This window comes from Falco punctatus (assembly GCF_963210335.1).
Source record: "Falco punctatus genome assembly, chromosome: 1".
Taxonomy (NCBI): domain Eukaryota; kingdom Metazoa; phylum Chordata; class Aves; order Falconiformes; family Falconidae; genus Falco; species Falco punctatus.
Genome location: NC_137580.1, coordinates 5,746,252 through 5,769,784, shown reverse-complemented (window position 1 = coordinate 5,769,784; position 23,533 = coordinate 5,746,252). Strand labels below are relative to the sequence as shown.

Genomic DNA, 23,533 nt, shown 5'->3' with positions numbered 1-23,533 from the left:
CCTGGCCACCAGCAGGGCTGCCCCCACACTTGCTACCCAACAGAGCAGCCCAGCCCTCTCCCACCACCCCACTGGTCCCATCCCTGCCACCTTGGTGGTCCTGGGTTAATGGTTGGACTTGGCAATCTTAAAGGCTCTTCCTAACCTAAATGATTCTAGGATTCTAAGATTTAAATAACCTGATTATCAGTTAGATACCATTCCAATATTAAGGTATCTGCTTGTGTTCACATTTTGATATGCACTTCTAGCGGCTAAGAGTGCCAGATCTTGTATCTAAAGAGAGTTCTGCAGGCTAACAGAACGTGCATTGATATTAGTAGCACCAGATGCTTCCCATGAACTGATGTGAGGATAGTGAGGTGTTTGCTAAGCTATGCTTACCTGACTCTGAAGACAGTAGCCTAGCTCCTCAACTTCCACCTGATTTCCTTGTATCATCGCTGACACATGCCCTTTCATGCGGTTCCCAGCCAGGTTCCGAAGGGATTTACTGTGTGCATGTCATCTGAAGTTATGTTTGCAAAAGCCTCCTCAGTAGCTCAGATCAGCAGAAGCATAAAATTACCAGAGATCTAAAGTTTCCCAGAGCTCCCAAGACATTATGCCTGAGGCAGGCGTGATTTCTGCAAGAGCAAGAGGAGAGACACCATAAGAAGGTTAGCACTGCCTTGTACACAGGTCCACCCTCCACATGCCTGGTCTTTGCAAAAGGTGGCACAGCTTTAAATTGTCCAAGCCTTCAGCAGGGAACTAAAGCTGGCATAAATATCTACCTGTTATATATTCTACATAAATATCTCATCTATGCTACAGCAGGTGAACTATCAGCAAAGAAGCTGTAGCCTTTCATTTTCGAGCAACTGCGACGGATAGCGCTGCAGTCAGGAGGTTACAAGTAAAACTGACTAGCTGGAATAACATAGGAGTGTCACTACGACAAAATATTGATTCACTCCCACTGTCTCCTTATCCTTCCTTCCTTTCCAGGCCATGCCTACGAATAAAAAAATGATGGGATTTCAGAGTAAAGAATAACACTCACATTTTTAGAGCAGCTAGAGGAAAATTTTTAAAGTGCAGTAGATAAAAGCCTTTATGAATGTTGACCTTACTGAACAATTTAGATATTCAGCAAGGAATGTTACCCACAGCTGTCGCAAAAATGTATCAGAAAAGGCCTACATTTTGCAGAGATATGTCTATTATGCAAAATAAATAATCTATTCTAATATTGCAATGCAATATTAAGCCAGGCATATATTAAAACTTAGGGACAGCATGAAAGTTTAAAAGATTCCATTCTGAACTTTGGAAACTATTCTTATCCCCAGATGCAAGTTTGTCTCAGAAGTATACATAATAATACAAGGTGCGAGCAAACTTTCTAAACAAAATTCTCAATTTGTTTTGGACAGTGACATCCTTGGAGGAAAGAAAGAATGTAATTACAAACATATACAGCATTGGTATTCACAAACTTGTCCAAGCAAAACAGGTCATAAATCAAATTGGTTTTAGTTATTAACTCTTGCAATATGTGTGGCAAACACATACCAAAAAACCCAACAACGCTCTTGCAAAACAAAATGTTATAGCTAGAGATGAAATTTCTTGATGAATAAAAAATCAATTGGAAAATGCAGTCCGGGAAATGCTAACACCCTTTGCAAACTCAGGGCGACTTCAGTGAGCAGCTTTGTTCCCAAAACCAGGGTAAGTGAGCTACCTTGCTTTGAAGTGGAAATAAGTAAATACATAAAAGTTTTGATTTCTTAAACCAGCATTAACATTTTGAAATAGAATTGAAATTTTTAAAAAGCTAGATCTCTTGAAACCAAAATGGAAATGCAGTCCTTTTGAACACCCAAAGACAAAACAAAGCATTTTGCCTTACCCCAAAGGAAACAAGCATTGTGTTTAGAACATAATGAAACATCTAAATTGTAAGGTTTTCCAAATTCACTGCTCAATTCACCTAACCTCCCTGTCATCCTTTCATCCCCACACTGTCCCATGCGCCCAAAACAAGGGTGTCTGTTCCTTCTAGCCTGACCATTCTTGGTCTTTCTGATGGCCAGCGCATCACATCAAATCCTTATCCATGCCACCAACTGTTGCACTCCGCAGCAGCTCTCAAAGATTCATCAGCTATACCATTAAACGAATAGTGCAAACATGCAGTTAGTCAACAGCTTCTACAGATAGATGTGTCTTTCTCCTTTACTTATGCATTTTGGCTCCTAAACACACGCAGATATAATCTTGACTCTTGTTGAAATTTGGAAAAAAAAATATCCCATATAAAAATCCATTTACTGCAAATCGTCCTAGTGAATTTCCATGGATGTAACATAGCTCTTTTTTATGATTTAAACCATTATCATAAGTTGGAAAAAATTAAATTACCATGCCAGCTGGGTCACTGTTTTGAACATCTGGATGACAATAAATAGAAAACTAAATCACCAAGAACTTTTTATCTGCATAGTATATAAAGGCAATCTAGCTAGACATTTACCTGCAATAAATAGCACACTTTTTCCATTTTATTTCCCATTTGACAATCGCTTTAAAAATTTCAGCTGATGGTGTTCCTGTAATTAGTAAGCACTCCATATTAAAAGAGTAATTCTGGGAAGAATGTGTGATAATAATATTTAATAATTTAATTGTGTTCTTGTTTTAAATGCAAACAGGCCTTCATGTTAAACATGGACCACTTGACAATTTTTCATTATACATGCATCAGATCTATCATAATGCACTTTGGAAAACTGCCAGGTAGTGATGCATTTAGGACTTCAAAATGAAAATGTCAATTAATTCAGAAAATATGACTGCAGAATAAATCTTCGACATGCAGACATTAGGACGTCTCCAGCTTAAATAGGCTTTAGAATCAAGTTGCTTACATTCAAGAGTCCATGCACCTCTCCTTTTGAGGTTACTTTTAGTCCTTCCAATTTGTGAACGTATGCGACTATAGAAATTAATTAAAACATGTAAAGAGATTTTTTAAAATTAGTAATTAAGCTAAGGGGAAGGTGTTTGTATTTAGCTGTGATTTAATTTCAGGGGGTTCTTAAGTAATTACATCTCATTAAGAAAACTATAATTGCTATCAGGGGAATGAAAAGTATAGAAACCGGCTTGCTTTTTCTTAAAGACAAAGAATGGAATGGTATTATTTTCACCTGCAAGCATGGTTTTCATCTGTGAAAATTACTCTTTCAAAGTCAAAGCCCTTTAGTAAGTTCAGTGTTTAGTGCTGGGAGATGATCACAATTCAGCATAAGCATAGCAGAAATCTGAATATTTTTTTTTAATTAAAAAATGTTCATATACAAGTAATTCTCAAATATCTACATGATAACACTGAACTGGTATTAGGTTATAGATTGTACAGCATTAAATCAGTCCTTGAATCCAACACTGTGCAACATTTCAGGTGATGGAATTATGCTGGAGAGAACTGACTGATAAAATAAGGAGTGATTAGACTTTTTTTTACTGAGACAGAATATTACCGCATTTGTGAAGTACGGGACAAGGGAAAGGGGAAAAATAAAAGAAGGAAGAAAAAGTTGAGAGTCTTGTTACAGTAGAGTAAATATGAGAAAAAAGAAAATGCATTTGCAAATCTTGAGCTACAGAAAAGTGACATATCTGCATGGGACTTACACGAATGTACTACTTTTTATATTCTTAGATATGACAAATTAGTTCTTAGGAGATACAGGAAGGAAAAGCATTCAGATACTCATGACAGAGATAAAGAGTATGAAAAAGAGCTCAAGAATACAAGACCCACTGAGGGAGAGTAAGACATCTAAAACGTGAACCAGCTGCCACACAAAGAGGTATTCATAACACCACAAGCTTCAACATCGTGTTGGGACCAAAAAGATAAGAAAAGCAGTTCTATATTACTCCATGGGCACTTGCAAGTCCCTCTTTCTATGTTAAGTCCAGGGCAAATTCCCAGACATCTGGCGTCTGGGGGACACTGCTGCACAGCTGAACACCAAAGCGAAGCCCAGGGACATCTCCTGGCAGGACAGAAATAAGGGGCGCCGAGTGAGTCTGGGAACGGCGTGCATAAGAAGGCTGCTACTGAGGGTTACCTCATGTTATGAATAGCTTGAGGAGAAATGTGGGGGTTTTGGAAGAAACAGGAATGCGGTTGGGAGGAGGACTGGGGGGGGGGGGTTTATGCTGTTCTTGGCTTGAGGGTCACCAAGGTCTGTCATGAGACGTGAGCTAAGAACCTGGCACATCACTTAGGGTAAGCGGCTAAACGGGGGTTTAGCCTGCAAGTAGGAAGTACTAAGATGACAAAACTGGTAGTGGCGAGATCTCTGAGAAATGAGTAGGCTGTCGTCATCTTCACTAACACAGCACTGTTTCCATCAGCATCTCACAACAGGCTCCTTCAGAGCGAACCGTCTCTGCAGGTCTCAGCCACCAGCGTCTGAACAGGGAAGCCTGTGTGTGCAGATCTGACTAGTCTCATGTGCACGTAGCCAGCCAACTGTTTAAATAAGTGTTTTGCTCAGACACGTTACAGATCTGCACATATTTTTGGATAGTGTACAACATGCGAGCCTAACTTTGACAATCCAGCCCTTTCACGCCGAGCAGTTTAGTATGTATCTTTTCACCCTCCTCCCCTGTGTCTCAGCCCTACAGAAAAGCAAAGGCAGCATTTGGAACTAAGCTCACTAAAACCGACGTGGTTCACTGCTATACTTGAAGCATATGTAAAAATACCATACTGTTGCCTCGTGACAGCAACGTAGCATGTCCTAGACGTTGGTTTTGGTGTATTTACTCTTCCAAAGCATCACGTCTTTTAGTAAAGGGGCAACGTACGATGCAGTTCTAGCCTCATCACAACATGTGTAGCATCTGGGAGAACCGCCACTTGTCAAGCCAACCAGCGCTCTGCTGACAGACAAAGTGAGCATTATACTGAAATGCCATTCCTCAGCTGTTTGCAGAATTAATTTCCCTGTAGAATTTTCTAATTAGTTGGCTCTTTCCAACCCATTCCCCACAGAGGAAGCAGAAAGGAAGCAAAAGGCTAGCACCTGCTCCTAAAGCTCTGGCTGGGAAAAAAAAAAAAAAATTAAGGATGACATATACAGTAAGTATTTAGGCACTAGAAAGTCTTCTATCCATGCAGCTGTGGGGATGAAGTAACTCTGTTTGAAAGCTTAATGGAGATTCTTCTGTGGGGAAGAATTTCCAGTGGCTCACATTCCAGACAGTTAACCACATTACCAAGGGGAAGAAAAAGGGATTTGTTCAAGCATTAAGAACTGTCTTTAAAAAAAAAAAAAGAAAGAAAAGAAAAGAAAAACAAAAAAGAATAACACCACCACCAGCAGCCCCTGATTTGTAGGAAACACAGACAGATGAATCCAGACCTTAAGATGATTCTATGTGTATCTCATTTGGTCACTTATGGGTTACTTTCAAACCATTCTGGTTTTGTATAATTTCAGATTGAAATCCATTATTATGTTGGAATGCAGTGTATGATATTATCTTAGAACTAACAACTAACACAACAGAGTCTGTTCCTAACTAAAGTGAGTCATTGGAACAAAAGAAATAACGTGGTTATTGCTTTGAATTTGCATGCAGTGGGTAACTGCACAGGAAGAATATATTAGAGGTATTTCATGGAAAATAAAAATAAGACCAAAACAGTCCAAGAAAAGCAGTTTGCATTTCTGACTGCATAGGCACTCTCCCAAAACAATAATAAGTCCTGAATATAAAGGAAGATGATCATCAACTAAAGGCAGAATACATGAGGGGGAAAAAAGCTCCCTCATTATGGAAATTAGAATAAGCCACAAACACTTCAATGAAGAGTTGTCACTGTCTTTCCACAGCAACCTTATAAAATGGTAAATCTTACAAAGAATAAGGTTCTAGAATAAGATTATAAATACCATAAAACTCAATTAATTTGGCATGTTTTGATCAGCACAACATGTGAATTAGGCCCAGAGACGAACAAGAGTTATCCATTAAAGAGCTCAATGAGTTTTTAATTATACAGTATTGTCTAAGTTTTTGTGTAACTCCAGAGCTTCCTGAAAATTGTTTTTTTAACAGAATCAGTGCATGTGCATCAATGCATGTATATATTTGGAGTAGGAGTATGTGTAGTAAAAGACTTTTTAGTTAATAATGCAACGTTTAATGCATCGAGACACAGTGTTGATTTTTATAAACTTGTAGTTTTCCAGCACCATTTTAGATGAACAAATGCAACAGGGAGTGTAGGTAGGAGTAAAGGTTCTGTCAGACCAGAAGAAAAAAAGAGATGATGTTGCCTGCCTGGGACAAATGCCCGGACCTTGCTCCCCACTCAAAGACAATTTTGAAATAAAAGCAATGAAATAAAAAGCAGAGATGTAAGGCATGGCTGTTCCTCCTTCCTGATGACAATGTTTGGTAAAATTCTCTAGTATACTGTCTGTCTGTAGAAAAGTAGTGTGTGAGTGGCATTTATCCCTGTCATATGAGGGGGCAGTAACATGTTAATTTCAAATGTCCGCAATTATTTCAAGCAGACTTCCCCCCAATGCCTACACTGAAGAGGGTAATTTTAAACTTCAGAAAACCAAAAGTAAACAACACTCATTTATATTCCTCGGAAGTGGTGCAGCTAAACTCATCTGTGGCTTTGAAAATCTCCCATGATACTTTAGTCTGGCCCATTAACTGCACCTGTTCTCTTTTCCTTTCTCTTCTTTTTTTGGGGGGAGGGGGAGCCAGGCATTATTTCCCCTTCAATAGCAAGTGTCTGGCTTTTTAAGCATGCATAGAATATTTTATTTCATTACTGTCTAGGCATTCCAAATGAAAAAAAAAAAAAAAATCAAAACCCTCTCATCCCATTATTTCCCCCTTCAAAATTAAAAGTAAATAGTGGCAGGAGAGTGTGTGCATGGAAAGAAAAATGAGGGATAACTCACAAAGAAACATAACGTGAAACAGTAAATCTGTTTTCCACAAATCATGATCGAAATTAATCAATTTTATAGGTTTCTCTTTATTTTTCACTTTGACCAAAAGGCAATATAATTTCTTAAAAGGAAAGAGTTTCACTGAAATCATTTTGCCTAACTTCTAATTTGGGTGTAAACTTTCATAAAATATAAGCCGCTACAGGCAGCTCTTCTCCAGAAGCCCTCTACCCTCAACCATAGAATGGAGTTAAATTTAATTTACTTGTGGTTCATTCAAACACACTTTATTGTTTTCCCTTAACAGGTAAGGGGATAGTGAATAACAATCTGAGTGTAAAAAAGACATTGTTCTCCAATAATTATAGCTCATAATATTTTTAGCTAAATCTGAAGTCAAGAAAACAAGCTAAGAAACCCTTGGGTTTTTTGAGGATGCAATTTGTGCTTATTTTACTGCACAACGAAATTAAAAATATATTAAAATAAATATAGTTGTGTCAGTGACCTTTACAAGCATATTTGGGGATTTTATATTGGTTGTGTTCTATTTTGCTTTTGCTTAGTTTTGATTAGTTGATCTGTAAATCTAAAACACATGAAGAAAAAAAGTCCGTAGAACAGAAAAGAACTATTTTCTCTGGGAAGCCTCTAACCTGTTGTAAAGGAGAATTCTGCATTATAGGGCAGCTGACTCAACCCTTCTTCCCCTCAGTTACCAAGAAAAGCAAAAAAAGTCTGTTTCTGCACCTCCCCAAAACATTAGAAGAAATCTGCATAAATTGCTGAAGATAGACGTTTGACTCAAACACCAGAATACCGATTCAGGAATCATCTTTTACTGACGGATCTCTTAATGCCACTGTTGATTGGTGTTACCTCCTTTTAGGACAGCTAAATCTCTCCCATGCTAAACGGGAAAGGCGGAGAAATACAGTCTGGGCTATAACTTTAACAAATATCTTATGGTGAGCACAGTATAAGCATCAAAGCGTGACTCGTGTGGTTTGATGCCAGTTGGGCAACATCTTTCAAAAGCCTGGTGTTACTGCTCCCTTTCCCTTCTTCCACCTTCAGCTGACCAATTGTCTCTGCTGCCTCCAGAAGGAGCACCCAGACCTACAGCAGGTCCTTCTCGCTCTTACTCTTTCTTGCTTGCTCCCTCTTTATTCAATCACCTCTTTCTCCATTCAGATTACTCGTACTGTTTTCCCTGAACATAATCATCTGGGCTAACTTTTTAAGCGAATGGCATGTGGCCAGGTCCCAAGTTCCTGTGCAGAATCACTGACCACCTCTATTTACAACGTCAGACACAGCAGCCTGAGAAAGGCTAACAGGTTGCAACATGCATATTAATAATCACTTTACTTTTTCATATCCTTATCTCTAACAGCAAATGTATGTAGCTCAGGATATGAACTGCAAATGAGAGATGAGGAACTGGTTAGTGCTTATCGAGAATGATGGAATTTGAGATTCTGAGATGAAGGGGATTTATTAGTTGTGTGTTTTTTTTAATGAGAGGACTGACTGATTCTTATCAGTTGACCCCTGTTTCAGGTAATGGAGCAGTTGGCAGGGAGCTATTCATACTGATTAGATTGAGGGAGCTGGTATTTGGATTAACTTCTGATTTCCCCAGTATTATTTGTACAAGCTCTTTATTGCTCTGGATAATTCTTCACTTCCTGGTTTAGGAAGTGGAACTGGTATCCTCCTGGAGCACCGCTACCAGCTCACCCAATTTTATTACATGAGATGACATGATGGTCACAGATTAACCTATCCTCTTGCTAGTTTTCAGTAGTAAAATTAGACTTCTGCGAAATTTGCTTTGTTCTAACCAAAGAGGAATAATGCACAACTTTATCATTTAAGAAAGACTTATGGTACTGAGACTAATCAGGATATTACTTTTAACCAACATTTCTGTGGCTAAGGCAACTGCTGTCTTCTTTCAGGAACTGAACGTCTGTGTAACCATATTGGCTTTCAACCCTTACATCTGCTGAGAGTCCCCAGATCTCTTCTGCTGTGGCTGGAAGGAGTTATGATCTCTTTCCTTCTCTCTCCACTGCTAAGCTCATGGCCTGCAGTATCTTTGGGTTTCTTTCCTCTTTCACAGGCTGTTATTTGTCACTGCTTTGTCTCACGTGTCTGCCACAAAATATCCTTGAAGTGATCCATCAATGGAGCAGAGTCAGAACTAGTTTTCCAAAAGCTCCCTCACCGCATCTACAAGCCTAAGCCAAACAGACCCTGCAACAACACGTGAGAGTCCAGGTAGAACAAGTAATGACTTATCACATATGTACATCAGGATTTCTACTACACCAGCAAACACATTTTCATTGACATTTCCTTTTCCACCCTGGCTATTAAACCTCATATTTCACATATCTGTATAGAAGACCAGGTTTGGTTTCCACGAATGGGCCGTGTTATGGGTTTTTTATGTTATTCAATCTCCTGCAGGCTTTTATCCAAACCAAGCAACTAAAATAAAACATGGCTTCCTTCCCTGAGATGGTTTCATAGCCCAGCTCTCCAGCTTTCTCCCCTACCACAAACATGCAACACAATTGTGCAACAGCCGAGGAAGGAATGGTGAGATCAGAGCCGTGACTGCAGACATCCTGACATGGGGATCTGGCAGCTATTCAACACAAACACAATTAAAGGACTTACCCTTGCGTGAAGTATTTGCTTTCTTGATAGTCACCAGCCTTAACCTCTAGGAATGCTTACGAATCAGATAGCGTTCCTTGAGGAGGGCGAGTCTTTTCAAGCTCCTCTGTCTTGCTTTAGCCAACACAGATATAAAGAAGAAAGAAATTCCACCGCATCGTACAACTTCTCCAAGAGAAAGCTTTTAGAAGGAGAGAAGACCTGAGGTCTCAAAATCTCTGCCAAGGATTCAAGAACAGAAGATCACATGGTGCTTGCTCCTCTTCCCCTCCACTATTATCAGCAGGAAAAAATAACACCACAAGAGACAAACTTTGAAATTCACACCAAACGTGAAAGTAGGGGGCTTTGCATTACAGTAGGCTTCTCTCACAGTGGTGGTACCACAGAACGATGGCAGGGCTTTGCGTGGCTCAGGCTGCTCTCAGGACATGTGTATCAACTGCCGAGCTCTGTGTGAGTTAGACACAACAAAAGCTCATGATTTTGGAAAATGTGGCCTACTGTACATGGGTGTTATACAACTTACAAATTGTAAAGCGTGACAACACAAGTATTTTGGTAGGTTTACCACAGTTAGTGGTGAATCCCAGGCTTTTCTTGGCGGTAACAACATCTCAGAAGTGGCAATAACAGCTGACCTTATATAAAATATCTGCTAGCAAATAAGTCAACTGTCAGTCTGGGACAGCAGTTACAAAAGGAAATGCTTGTTCTAAAATGCCCAAGGATTTAAATTATTCGCATCTCAAGCTGCACTGGTGACACAGAAGAGCTGGACAAAAGGAGTACCCGTTGGTGTAACCTCAGGAGTGTTAATACAGAGGTGCTAGAGGAAAGCTACTTGTGGGATTTTCAGACGATGCAATGCGAAATGACATGCCTACCACAGGTACTGCATTTTACAGAGCCACTTAATGGACCAAACTAGGCAATCTTACCAGAACACTACACTAAGGCTATACTACTGCTGGTAGCCTATGTAACTTACTCCGTTCATCTTAGGTATCTCTGTATAGCAGACTTACCCCACAGAAAAGAATCACAGAGTCCGGCTAACTGATATAACATAAAGCAAAATAATAATAAAAGAAAGTGATAAGGATAGCTCCAACTCAGAAATACTACACTGAACCTAAAAGTGCTGAACTGTGTGACCTGCCTGAGCAAACTCACTGTGCCAGTGCATAAGCAGTTATTCAAGTAACAACTTCCAAATTGCACCTTTGAGCAGCAGCTTAACAGCTGTAGGAGGAACAGTTGTGCAGTGTAGCTGCCTTCCCAAGTGACTAGATGCACTTTTCCATTGTTAGTAACTTTCACAAATAGCAATAATTTGAAAAGCAGTAGAGAATGCCAAAATATCAGATATCTGAATCCAGTCAGAATGAGACACTCCCAAAAATATTTCCAATGCTACGAAATTCCCTTCCCCCCACCTCCCTGAATATCCATGCAAATTTTTTGCATGGCACCAGAAGAATAAAAATAATACCACAGCCAGATATTAATATTCACAGAGTTCCAAGTAAAGGAGCTGACTTATGTTATTGGGGTGCATGTGAAATAACCAGGCTATAAGGGACAGACTACCTGAGTATGGTACTAAGCTACTGGTACTAGAGCAGTTGTGTCACGCAAGCAAATACAGCAAATAAAACTTATTGCTGGGGTAGCTCTGTTGACATCTGCAGACCCACCCAAGCCAGGCATTCATCCCAAAATAAAAAACTGGCAAGCAACTATGAATGGTTTCTGGTCCTGACTTTTTGTAACTCCACTAAAGCAGCACAATATAAATCTGCAACCCTGTATCCGGGCAATAATTGAAAGACATCAAGAAAATGCTTGCAGTCGTTCCGGATGAAAAAAAAAAAAAAAAAAAAAAAAAGACAGAGAGAGATATTTCAAAATATATCAGTGCTTATAAACAAGGATGTTACTTTCCCCTTTCTTATCCAGAACCACCCTTAATTGAAAGGATCAGTATCTAAAGCAACTGGTGCTGCCCTGCACATGAATCCCCTTTGCACCTCTTCCTTCTTATTTCTTCAGTGGTTTTATTAACATTAGTGACTTATCTAAGTATTAGAATACTTGGCTGCTTGGAAGCTTATCAACAGCAAATTTTATGGGCTGTTTAGTGATGGAAACAGGAGGAGTTGGAGCTCTCCCCCCCTCAGCTACCTTGATATGGAAGTCTTCAAGAAGCCATGGAATGTGCTCTCTGGTATTTTTGGTATCTTTAAAGTGTCAAGAGTGCAGAATTTCTCTTGTCAGTTGTCACAGTGTGACTCACAATTAGAGCCATCTGCTCTGCATTCACCTCCCCAGGAGCGCCGCTCGTTTTTCACCAGTTTCCTGTTGTTGACAGCACAGTTCCTCCCTGTATCACTCTCCACCAGCACCCATACTCCTCACAGACATTGCAACAGGCTTAAGCAGATTTCCCTCGGGAAAGCCTTTACCCTTGTTTTGTTAGTGATTGGGGAAAATACAGACTGTTGAGAAAGCTCTGAAGGCGGAGGCTGGGTTTCTAAAGGAACTGAACAAATTCCATTGATTTTTTTTTTTTTTTCCAGGAGGACTCTATTGTTTTTAGATCTCTCTCAAAAATCTTAGCATTTCTCCACATCCGTTTTTATTTCAAGCAAAAGAGCACCTTGAAAACTGAAATACTATTTGTGCTGAGCCCTTTTCGATAATTGATGGAAATGGACGGCTTATACTGTATAAGTATTAGTCAAATCATTTTTCAAAAACAGCCTACAGATAGGGAACATGCTCCTTTCCCTTGCCCCTCCACCCAATTGAAAAAAAGAGTTGTGCTGCAGATTTTTCCCACCAAAAAGCTTTAGCTGAGTGAGGCTAACTACCCCAAGCACAGACCCATGCTCCTGCACGGGTCTGTGCTTGGGTTACAGTTTGAACCTTGTGGAAATTCCACCTCGGCTGGGTATGGCTCGCTGGCCTGAAGCACAGCTGTATGGTATAGATCTGCCTGCAGCATCTCGCCTTTAAACCCTGCGGGCTGGATCTTTTAGTACTTCGGCTCTGCCCAGTAGTAACTACAGGAGTTGGGCACCCATTATAGAGGCAACTGTTTGAGAGACAACAGTATGTTTATACTTCCAGTAATTCCTACACTAAGGACTACATCCATGTCGGGACTCCGGAGGCTACGGATGCAGGGACATAATGCCTAATCCTTTAGGTGCTGCTCTGTTGGGCATAGGGTACGTAGGGGTGAAAGCCTAAGCTCCCCATGCGGTGAATGGAGAAAACGAATGCCCACCTCAGAAGAGGAATGAAAACAGGCAACTGGTTAGCTGCTACCTCCTCGCTATTTGCCCAACTGAATTAACAGAAAAACAGATTTGAGATTCTGCTTTCCCTGGGAACCCAATTTTCCTGAAACTAGAGCTAGTCCTGCAGGAGCATAGGGTCTTGGGTATTGTCAGGTACTGCAAGTCATTCTTCCCCGTCAGGCCTGGGTTTTGTCACATGCTTCTCTGATATGTCAACTGCATAAGGAGCAGTCTAACAGAAAATCCAAATATTCAACATAATATAAAATGCTCCTCCCACAATGGGCCACTAATTGTATGCACATAATACCTGTCTGAGCCTTTAGGGCAGCTCCTGGGCCCTGTTCCTGACCTGATACTGGTGGTAACTGCTAATTTCTGTATTTTTTGTACCACATCCTAGCAATAAAGATTCGTTGCGTAACTTCACTGTAGTTTTCTGGGATCTTTCCAGAACCAGTGGTTGGCTTCTCCCAGGAACAGTCTCTTATATATTCACACCCCTCCAAACACAAGTTTAGCAGACTTCAGATCATGGTGCGTCTGCATTCATTCAGTCACATCACGTCAATACAATGCACAGAAGCCTTTCATTTTCTTCTAAATCAGGATAGCATAACAGCTGAAATATTTCTCACTGACCCTGGTCTTCAACACAAAGCTGAACTTCTCTTCGCTATTTCAACATTCCCTTCATCAGGATTGTATTTAAGGTCAACACAATTTGGGCCCTGGATCCACACTGCTTAAATTATTAAAAAAATATGAACCCCTGCCAGTTAAATCAATAAAAGATGTTCTAAAGAAAGATAAAACACATCCTCTGTTTAAAAACACATTTCCAAAAAGCAACTCTAAACTCATCTCATAAAACTGTTATGAAATCCCTAGTTCTTCCAAACATAAGGAGAACTCTCTGCAGACTACAATATTAGTTCATATTTGTTGGGTAATCTAGTAAAACCCAGATGGGGAGAAACTGGAAGGAGAAAATTAAGGATTCTTCCAGTGTTGGCTCAGCTTGCTCATCTATTATACAGCCCAGGCACATATCTGTATTCAAGGTTTTCAATGTTCCACAGCTGAATTCTCACTCAAAACCAGTATTTGCTGAAGGCATGAAAAGCTGGATTGTAATAGATCTCTGCTTGTAGGATCAGTTGCAGAGCTGCCATTGAGAGACCTTAAAATGCATTCGCCACTCAATAATTATTGTTCCAATAGACTGATATGGAATTCTGTAGCAAATTCCCACAAATTACTAACCCGCTGACTTGGCCACCTATTAAACACAAGCTTCTTGGACTGAAGGACTCTTTCTGGTAACTGATAAGTTGTACTTACCATTCAATGCAAGTCAAGGTTGGGTATTTTCCAAAGTCCTCCATGTTCAACCTTCTTGTGCTTCTTTCCAAGTCTTCCACTTGTGGCAGCATCCTCCTCACTCACCTGTCTGAACACTGACTCAAAACAACTGGGGCAGATCTTCTGCCATGTACAAGGTTAGCAGAATTGGATATGACAACCTGCTCCTCAAACTTCATTCTTCCAATCTGTGTTTCTGTTTCCTGCTCATTATACCTGTAGCTTCAGCCCATTCACTGTAGTAGTACCTGAGCACTTTAATTACAGAACCATAATCAAAGCTACATAGCTAAATAGCTTATTCTTAGCAAATAAAGTTATGTTTGCACCTGAGGTCATACCTGCCAGAACTTGTGTGTTTTAAAAGTAACATCCAGTCATAAAGACTAAGGTGTACTTTGAAATTTAATGGAAATGCACTCAATTAATAGCACTTTGCAGAAGAGCAAAATGGTAATAACGTTGATTAAAAGAGCAAAATCACACTGAAGGACCTCTCTTTTCAAGCAGAAATTGTTTAATGTATAAAAATTGTTGTGACTGATGGAATCTGGTTTTGTGCTGACACCTCAAGCATTACGTCACAGATACACCTGAGGCCTTACATTTTAAGAATTAACTTCATAAAAGATCCCACGAGCAACAGAGAGGTCATGAGAGCTATTCAAATCCATGGGCAGTTAAGCTGGAGGATGCTTCGATGCCCTTTAGCCTTTGAGTGTGCTGCAGGACAGGGGAGTTTGGTGCTAAACGACAAATTGAGTTAGAAATATTTGAGCCATAAACCATAGTAAATCTTTTAGCACTTGAAACACCATGTGACACTCCAAACTGAGAGCAAATGAAGTGTTAGTCTATGCATGTTTAAAACGCATGGAAGCTGTGTTTACTGGATTATCCATTTCTTAACTACATCTCCTTTAGAAGCCTTTGCAAGCTGATGTCCAAAGTCCCACCAAAGGAAACCATTTACAGAATGATGTTCTATCATTATTTAAGAAAGAAAAAAATAATATGTACCTCCCTGAAAGCAAAATTATTTAGGTTGCATAGTCAAGGACAGCTAAATTAGGAAGTGGCAGATTTATGTGTGTCTGTATAACCTCTACTCAGCCCTCTTGTAGGTCCTGTGCCCTGAGTGAGACAGAGGTCCTTTGGAAAAAATAGTATGTGATTATGCAATTAAAGACTATATCTTAACACAGAAAGGAGCTGAATTAAGGTTCTGTTGGCAGCTATGAATTAGACATTTCCTAACATTTAAGCTCTGGCCTTTGCAGCCTTAGCACAGAATTTCTGGCAGGTGACATCTTTGGATGGCTTTTATATATAGGTGAAAATTAATTCTAGTGAGCTTTTATTGCCACAGAATAGTTTTCTGTTTACCTGAGGTGAAGGAAGAAGAATATTAGGAGTAATCTGGAAAAGGATGCCTTTGCTGAAATGGGAATAATCACCATGGAGGTAGCAGATTATACAAAACTGGTTCTTCTTCCCTTGTTTTCTGGCCAATACAATACAATACAAGTGATCAATACAAAAATTATAACACTGAAACAAAAATTATTACTGCCCTGATTGGAATCTTACCACACACATTTTGCTGCTTTTGTTAATTACTTCAATTATCAAAGTCCTCAAACTAGAGTCATAACAATATGAATTGTTTCTTCCTACTCAGTTTTGAGAGCCTGTTCAGAATTCCCAAGGAAGATTCCCTCGACAGGAACCTCAAATATTACTACCTAAAGCTCTCTGATCAACAGGATTACACAGTTGCAGGAAGGAGAAGGTCTGAAGAAGCTGTCACCAATACTGCTGCCGTTTCCTCATGCCAAGTTCTTCTGGGCCTGTCCTGTTCTGACATAACCCTTTCACAAGAGGGGACAGCACAAGCATTTCTGCTACTTCACCTGGCGACAAACTTCTGGTTTCTCTGCTAAAAGTATACAGCAGAAGCCAGCATAAACTTTGAACTGAATTTACATCGGTGTAGTTCTTTCTATCTTAATCTCTCTTGCCTTTGTTTTATGGGTTTAGTCAAGGAGATCAAATATTAAAAAAGCACGTTCCGCGCAATGCTGCGACTGTAAAAGTGCCAAATTGATGAATGAAAAGTTACTATAGAATTGGCCACACTGTGTAAGTATATGAAGGTATAAAATCATCACCCTGCAGAATGATAGAAAATACCACATATTTCTGAGGCATCACAGCAGCAGAGAGTAATAGCTTTTCATTTCCTGACTTTTACGCTTCTAGAACCTTAGTCCTTCTTCTGCATAATTGGCATCTTGGTTGAAAAGTTAACACAAAGCTTGTGTACTCTGAGAGTTAGTGAACTCCAAAGCCTCTTGCTTTGGATCTTAAATTTCAAGTAACTTCTAGCCAGGAATAAATATTTACTTACAGATTTTAAATATAAATACTTGGGGCGGGGGAAGACTGCTCACAGGTTTAGAAATATTTCCAGAACAAAAATTTCTCCAAAACGCTGTGGTTCTCCAAAACATTGAATGCTCCAAAACACTGTGGCAAAGAGTATAGGTGCAATTAGAACACTGCTGTCTTGACAACATCATGCAAGAAATGAAAGTATTTCTGATTCATGAAAGAAAACTCCAGTACTATTCTTTTAACTCAGTATTTCACTCAAAAATGTCGCTCAAAATGAACCAGCTGAATAGCTACTTAGGTGAACAACACTTAGAGATGACAGTGTTAAATCCAAAGTGAAGGTACCTTCACTGAAAAAAGAACACAGAACTGCTACAACAGGACAAACCACTACAGCTTGCAGAAGCTATGCTGGATGTTTTGAGATTCTCTCTCCTACAGCATTCATTTTTATGGATAATTATTATGATGGAAACTGTGGATCTTGGGGTCTGTCACCTTACTCAGGGTGCCAGTCAACCTTTCTGATGGGTTTCAACAGGTCTCACTTTTGTCCACACCCTCCTTTGTTGCTCAGATAGAGAAGGGATTAAGGGAAGTCCAGGGCTAACAGCTGGACCTCCCAGAACAGCAAATCTAGCATCAGGGCTGTTACCAAGTTGATCCTTACAGGACATAAGAATGTCCTGTCACTTAGGAACAGATGGAAGAAAAGCAGCAAGGCTTGTATACTCCATCTCGTAAGAGGTTATCACAAAGTATTCTGCACTGCACGGTGCAGACAGGAAGCTCTGGAAGCTTTTGGACCTAGATAAAAAATTTACAAGGAACTCAGGGATCGCTTCTGGGTGCGAAGTGGAAGGTGGCAAAGCGTGTCCCAGCGGAGAAGCCATTTAGCCATGTCAGTGCAATGCTGTACCACTGCGAGGAGACCTGATGATAAAGAAATACTGGCTGCCAGATGACGAGCAAGAACTTCGCTCTGCTGAAGAACAGCTTGTGAAAAGGTAGAGCCATCGGCTCCAGGGCGTGCATCATGCCCAGCAGGCAGCTTGACGCAGAAGTCCTCAACATTGAGAATGCTTTCACTTCAAAAGACCTCACTTGAATGCAAGGCTACATGCTGGCATCAGCAGGCTCCTTTGAGGTACCTTTCCCCTTCTAGCTATATTTACCTAAGAAATTTCATGCTCAGAAAAGAATGAGTAAAAGGGAATATTCAGATACATGACAGGAATGGTCTTCATTGTTTATTTCTTTTTTATCCAGCGCTTTGTTTTCTTTCAGTCAAAGTCTGACAGACATAAAAAGCCATTGTAGGTGCAGCCCACTGACAAACAAACCACAGCCCTCCCTGCAATGCAGAGGGTAGGGATTATTACGTTGTTAGCGTGCCATTTGGAAATCATGCAATGCATCCACTTACTCTATTAAATTAAATCATTTCCTGTAGCAATTGAGGAAGGATGAAGCAAATGGGTGCTATTAAGAAAACATGGTTTGATTGGCCTTTTTCTCTGCAAGCCATTAGAATGTGGCAGCTTATAGATTTGAATTGCAGGATCTCTTACCACCCATCCATTACCAACATGACGTAAATACAAAGGGCTGCCCCTGAAGCCAGCAGCATTGCTGTAGATATACAAGCTGTAAATGAGACAAGGATCTGTCCGTAGTGTTTTTCACTCTGTTTTGCCTTCCCCGAGTTATGTATTCCCTGCAGGTTCCTATCTCTCTGGTCAGTCACTCTGTTTTTCAGCCACTGCTCTTCCTGTGGGACCCTCCCGGGTGTCTGCTCCTCCCTGCATTCGATAAGGAGATTATTTGGAATGGAAGTAGACAAGCACAGGTGGTGGGACCACCTGCTACAATCTCTCCAGTGCTTTTGGACATTATAAACACATAAGTGTTTGGGTTTAACCTTTGTATTTCCTTTCTTTTTTTTTTCCTTTTCTTTTTTTCTTTTTTTTTTTTCTTTTTTTTTGGGGGGTGTGTGTGTGTTTTGTTTTGTTTTGTTTTGTTGTTAAAGTTCGCTTTTAATTCATTTATGCAGGGGTCAGAGAGGAGGAATTATGTTAAAATACACTATTCCCGTGATCCTGGAAAAGCAATTTGCTAGAATATAGTACCCAGGACAACAAGCTCATCCTTTGCATTATTTCAAAACCGCTAGTAGGTCCAACAAAAGTGCAAACCAAAAGCTCTTTTTAAGGTGCATTCCCCATCTCTTTCCCTTCACTGCCTAACAGTTTAATGTGCCTTCCTACCCACCTCCTCCTGCCTGTTCCTAGATTTTACGTGGCCATGCATAGCAGTAACATAATATCTCACTCCCTCATTTGGCTGTGTTACAGCCAGGCATCACCTCAGCCTCAAAGGACATCTACAACGGTGATTTACTACGGCAGAGGGTTTCTTTTCAGTGTAGATTTCCTTAGTGTCTATACTTGGCATCTTGTGACACACTCTCAAGTTCACTGCTGATGTGAAGCTCTGCCTCGTGATGTTGTACACGCGGGCATTAGTGTTACATCCCCAGCACAGACACCAGCCCTCCAGCACGCTGTTCTCCGCACGCGCATCGTGCCTGCCTGGGACCGGCAACTGGTGCAAATTTTATTGCCTATATAGACACAATGTCAACATAGAGTTCACGACAGTTCAGAATAGTAAGCTCCTAACTTGCATGGCAAACAGTGAAATTAGAAAATAGAAGGCTCGGTTTGGTCAGGTCCTTGTTTACAAAAATAAAAAAGAAATAGCACTGGTTCAAAAGAAGCCACATTTTCCATAAACTTACTGTACTGAGACTCAGAGTCAGATATTCTCGGTTTAGCCCAAGAGGGAAGGAAGAATCCATTAAATGCATGAAAATCTACAGAAGACAGCTGAACACCAAATTTAAATGGTGCTTCATACAGTTGGAATGCAAATTAGAATCAGCAAGAAAGATCTGAATCCCAAAAAGTACACTGATGAGGAATATCTAACAAATAGGTTTGGGAAAGACACTACAGTTTGCAGCCAGGGAAAGCAGAGTTCCTCAGCTTATTTCACGTTCAGCCTTTATAATAAATAACAGAAACACTTTCTCTATATTTGGCAGAAATATTTATGCTCGATTTTAAAATCTCTCGCGAAAATTCTGGTAAAATGTGCCTAAATAACTTTTGCTTAAAGTAAGGTTGGGGTTTCATTCTCATGCATATTATGCCCACTGTAGGAAACATTAACAAACTCCAAGGTCATTTGATGGCATGTAGCTCTGGGAGCACAACAAGAAGCACCAAATGCAAAACAAGCCTTTCAGGTGCACTTGTCATAAGTGCCCTTTGGGGCTCAGTAGTTTACAAAAAGGAACAAGAGTTATAAAGTCACTCGAGAATCTGAAGATGGAGAATTTATTCCTGAGCTGATATGCAATGTTAGGCAACTTGCTTTTCATCTCGGTATTTGTTTCTGCCTGCAGAAACTAGGGATAATTCTATTTCCTTCTGTTGGCTTTGAAAGAAAAATGCCTAGTCACATCATTATTCATTACTGAATGTTGCTTCATTTGCATTTATGTATGATATCCCTCTGGTTTTGGAGGGGATATTTTGTAACATCTTAAGTTAGAAGCATGCAGTTTCATTTGTGTTGCACATGTCATCTTTCACTGGGATCCCATAATTTTCCCCTGGAATTTACTCAACCCTTCGCTCTTCAGATGACAGAAAATTGGACTCAGCAAGCCAATAGTGACAGACCTAATTGAAAACACTTACATCTTTAGAGTACACCAGTGATGCAGAGATTTACCTGTGGTTATGAAGGGAATGTATGCAGACTCTATTTCACAAAGTAACACTGTGTATGCCATTCTCAAGAGGGTGTCTTTTGTACCTTCAGTACCTACAGGAGTGATCAGGAATGCACAGAGTTTGCATTCCTGCAGATACATTATCTGAAAGTGTGGCCCTGTGTTTGCTTTACTTCTGTTTTGTCCTGCCAGTCCTTCATTGTAAGAGACCTGTTTATACATTCCATTTTTCTCGGTCTTCTTGGCACCTCACAGTCAAACACTACTCCAGACTGATCCCTTGATTTACAATGTAGTGCAAGTACAGTCTATGTAAATTTTAGGAAGAGACAAAAGAGGGTACTCGCCATCTGATGATTTCATTTCTAGCTTTCCAGTACCTTTTGTTATTTCAGGGTATTTTTTCCTGGTGGAAACAGGCACACTCAGCTGTTGTTTTCATGCTGAAAGACGGTGTGGAAGCATTTCCCTGTTTCTTTTTTTTTTCCAGACATGTCTTTCAGCATGTTTCCAAAGGCTTGGAATCAGCACATTGTGTTGTGACATGTGCATACTTGACATTGCTTTGTTCTCTGACTTCCTTTTGCTTGCAATCTTTAGGAAGTTATCTTACAATTAGCAAGGAATTTTGAGTCAGTGTTATTGCAGACCCAGCATATTGTCCTCTGCCATCTGCAGAGAAGAAAGCTTGGAAGAGCAGGAGGGAAGAAAGTAATTTTAGTATTTTTAACTGGCTGAACCACATAGGATTCTAGCTTTAGTTCACTGCATGGAGAGTCATAGCTTTGACTGCAGCCAGTTCAGAAAAAAAAAAATAAACCTATCACATACTACAAACATCTTAGCTAAAGGAATAAAGGAAAAGCTAAGGCATTACAGTAACTGTCCTCAGATTCAATACATCCTTTTCCTGTGTTTTGCTCTGGTTTAGTGATTCTCTCATCATATAGCAAAAGTGAAAAGTTACTTTTTTTCTGAGGAGTTTATACAGAATCAATTTATTTTTTCTTCTCAACTTTGCACCTTGATGTAAATGAAGCCTGTTCATGTATCCTGTAAGTGAACCTGATAAAAACAAAGAAAAAAAAAGAAAAACCACCAAAAAACAGGATTTGTTTGTCTCAGTGGCAAGTATGTTCATTTTTAGCAAGCTGAAATGCACATCTTTTTATGATGTTATTCTCTTTCTCCTTGTATTTTAGACAATCAGCCTCCTGCAGCCCAGACAAGAGGCCAATTTGTTTTGAACTGCTTCCCTGTCCAGACAGCACAGCTCAAGAGAGAAAGAAATGGCAGCACTTCGGGCACAAGGGGGTACCTTGAGAGCTATCCTGGAAAAACTTCCACAGGGAAAGCCCTGGTTTCCCACAGCTCAGACAGGTACCACCTGGCTGTGCTTCCCATATGCTGGGGGGAACTGGGGGCTTGTGCAAAGAGCCGCTTCAGACAGGAACTGCCCAGGAGCTTCCCATGGTAGCTGGACCCACTGCCTCTGTGCCTCTGCAGTGAAAGACTGTGGTCTTAACAAGGCTGGTGGCTTCCCTCCGTGCCTATTTATGTTTCACGTAGCAATACTGAGAATGTCTTTAACATGGCAAACACGCTGACATCCTTGCCATTGTATCAGAAGATGAGTAAGAGTGGCAATAAGAAACTGTACCAGAAAGAAAGCAACCATAAAACATACCTCATTTACTGTAACACAGCAATCTTCTTGACTGCTAACCACATCTGTAGCCAGCTTCTTATTTCTGATACAAACCGTGTTAGGCCTGATGTTCAGAGATGCTGAGCTCTTTAAATCTCACTGACTGCCAAAATTAGACTGCGTGTCTGAATCTGGAAAGGAGTCAGGGACATACCATTTGGTCAGCTGCTTACACTTCAGTAAGACATCTTGTAGACCATGGAGTACAGCATGCATGTTAGACCTTGCTGAACATTAGCTTACTCTGGATATAAACACTCAAGTTTTAACATTTTGGCATTATTACATAATAGATGTATGATTTATGAAATAGCATCATCCAGGCAAATATTGTTTATCCGTTATAGGAGAGGTGCAGAAACTATCTCCCTAGTTAGTATTTTGAGTAGCTTTTTCTTTCTGTGCCATAGCATATACATTATAGTGCTTGGAACAAAAATTTTGTTGTCAGGAGGCCTCATCTTCCTGCTGAAGTGGAGATATTTTTTTCATTAGAGTCAGTGAAAGTGTAATAAAACATCCGTTTTAGACTTCAAGAACAGACCTGAGGAAACAGAGCTTTTTACAGATATGCGCAGGATCTCAATGCGTCAGTAAGGAGTCTGGTTTCCATTGTGCAGAGACACGTCCTCATGAACTCCCCTAAAAGACACAATTTGTGTATGTCTACACAATGTAGTAGAGAATAATACAGTGACACCCAAATAAACAGCAGCTAAACTAATTGCCAAACTGGATGCCTTAGGAGTGTGTCGGTGCAGGGCTCTGCACAAGTTATGAGACCGGCTCTACAATTTCCAGACAGCATCGCACAGACAAACCAGGATTTCTCGGAGGCAGATCAGATATCTGTGCACCACAGTCCTTGGCGCTGAATAGACATGCTGAGTCCATCAGAGTAACAGGAAGTTCCGAATATTGAGCAATTATTCAACTACTGAGCAAGACAGAACTATTCAGATCCCAGATTCTAAAGTGTTGCTTAATTTTTTTCATTATGAACTCTCCCGCTGAAATCTGTCTTTCAGATCACTGTATTAGAGGGGGAGCATACCTGAAAGTCTGTGCAAGACTGAAAGCTTGCAACATCACAAGGGATAAAGTCTAAAAATACATATATGCCAGAAACACAGCAATAATAACTCATATAACTAAAGCAGAAGGAAAGAAGATTATGGTGTAAACTGTAACATAAGAAAACCAACAATAACAAAATGGCTAATCCCTGAAAAAGATATTTTTTTTAATGTTGGAAGTTTAGGGTTTTGCTTGT

The 23,533-nt window shown here is 40.1% G+C and overlaps 1 long non-coding RNA gene across 1 annotated transcript in view; it reads right to left on the bottom strand.

Moving 5' to 3' along the window:
* LOC308058271 overlaps positions 1-23,533 on the bottom strand; it is a 153,902-nt gene that overhangs the window by 6,552 nt on the left and 123,817 nt on the right. Inside the window, exon 3 of the long non-coding RNA XR_013925756.1 lies at positions 385-22,902. This is a non-coding gene — a long non-coding RNA (uncharacterized lncRNA). The remainder of the gene's footprint in view (positions 1-384; positions 22,903-23,533) is intronic.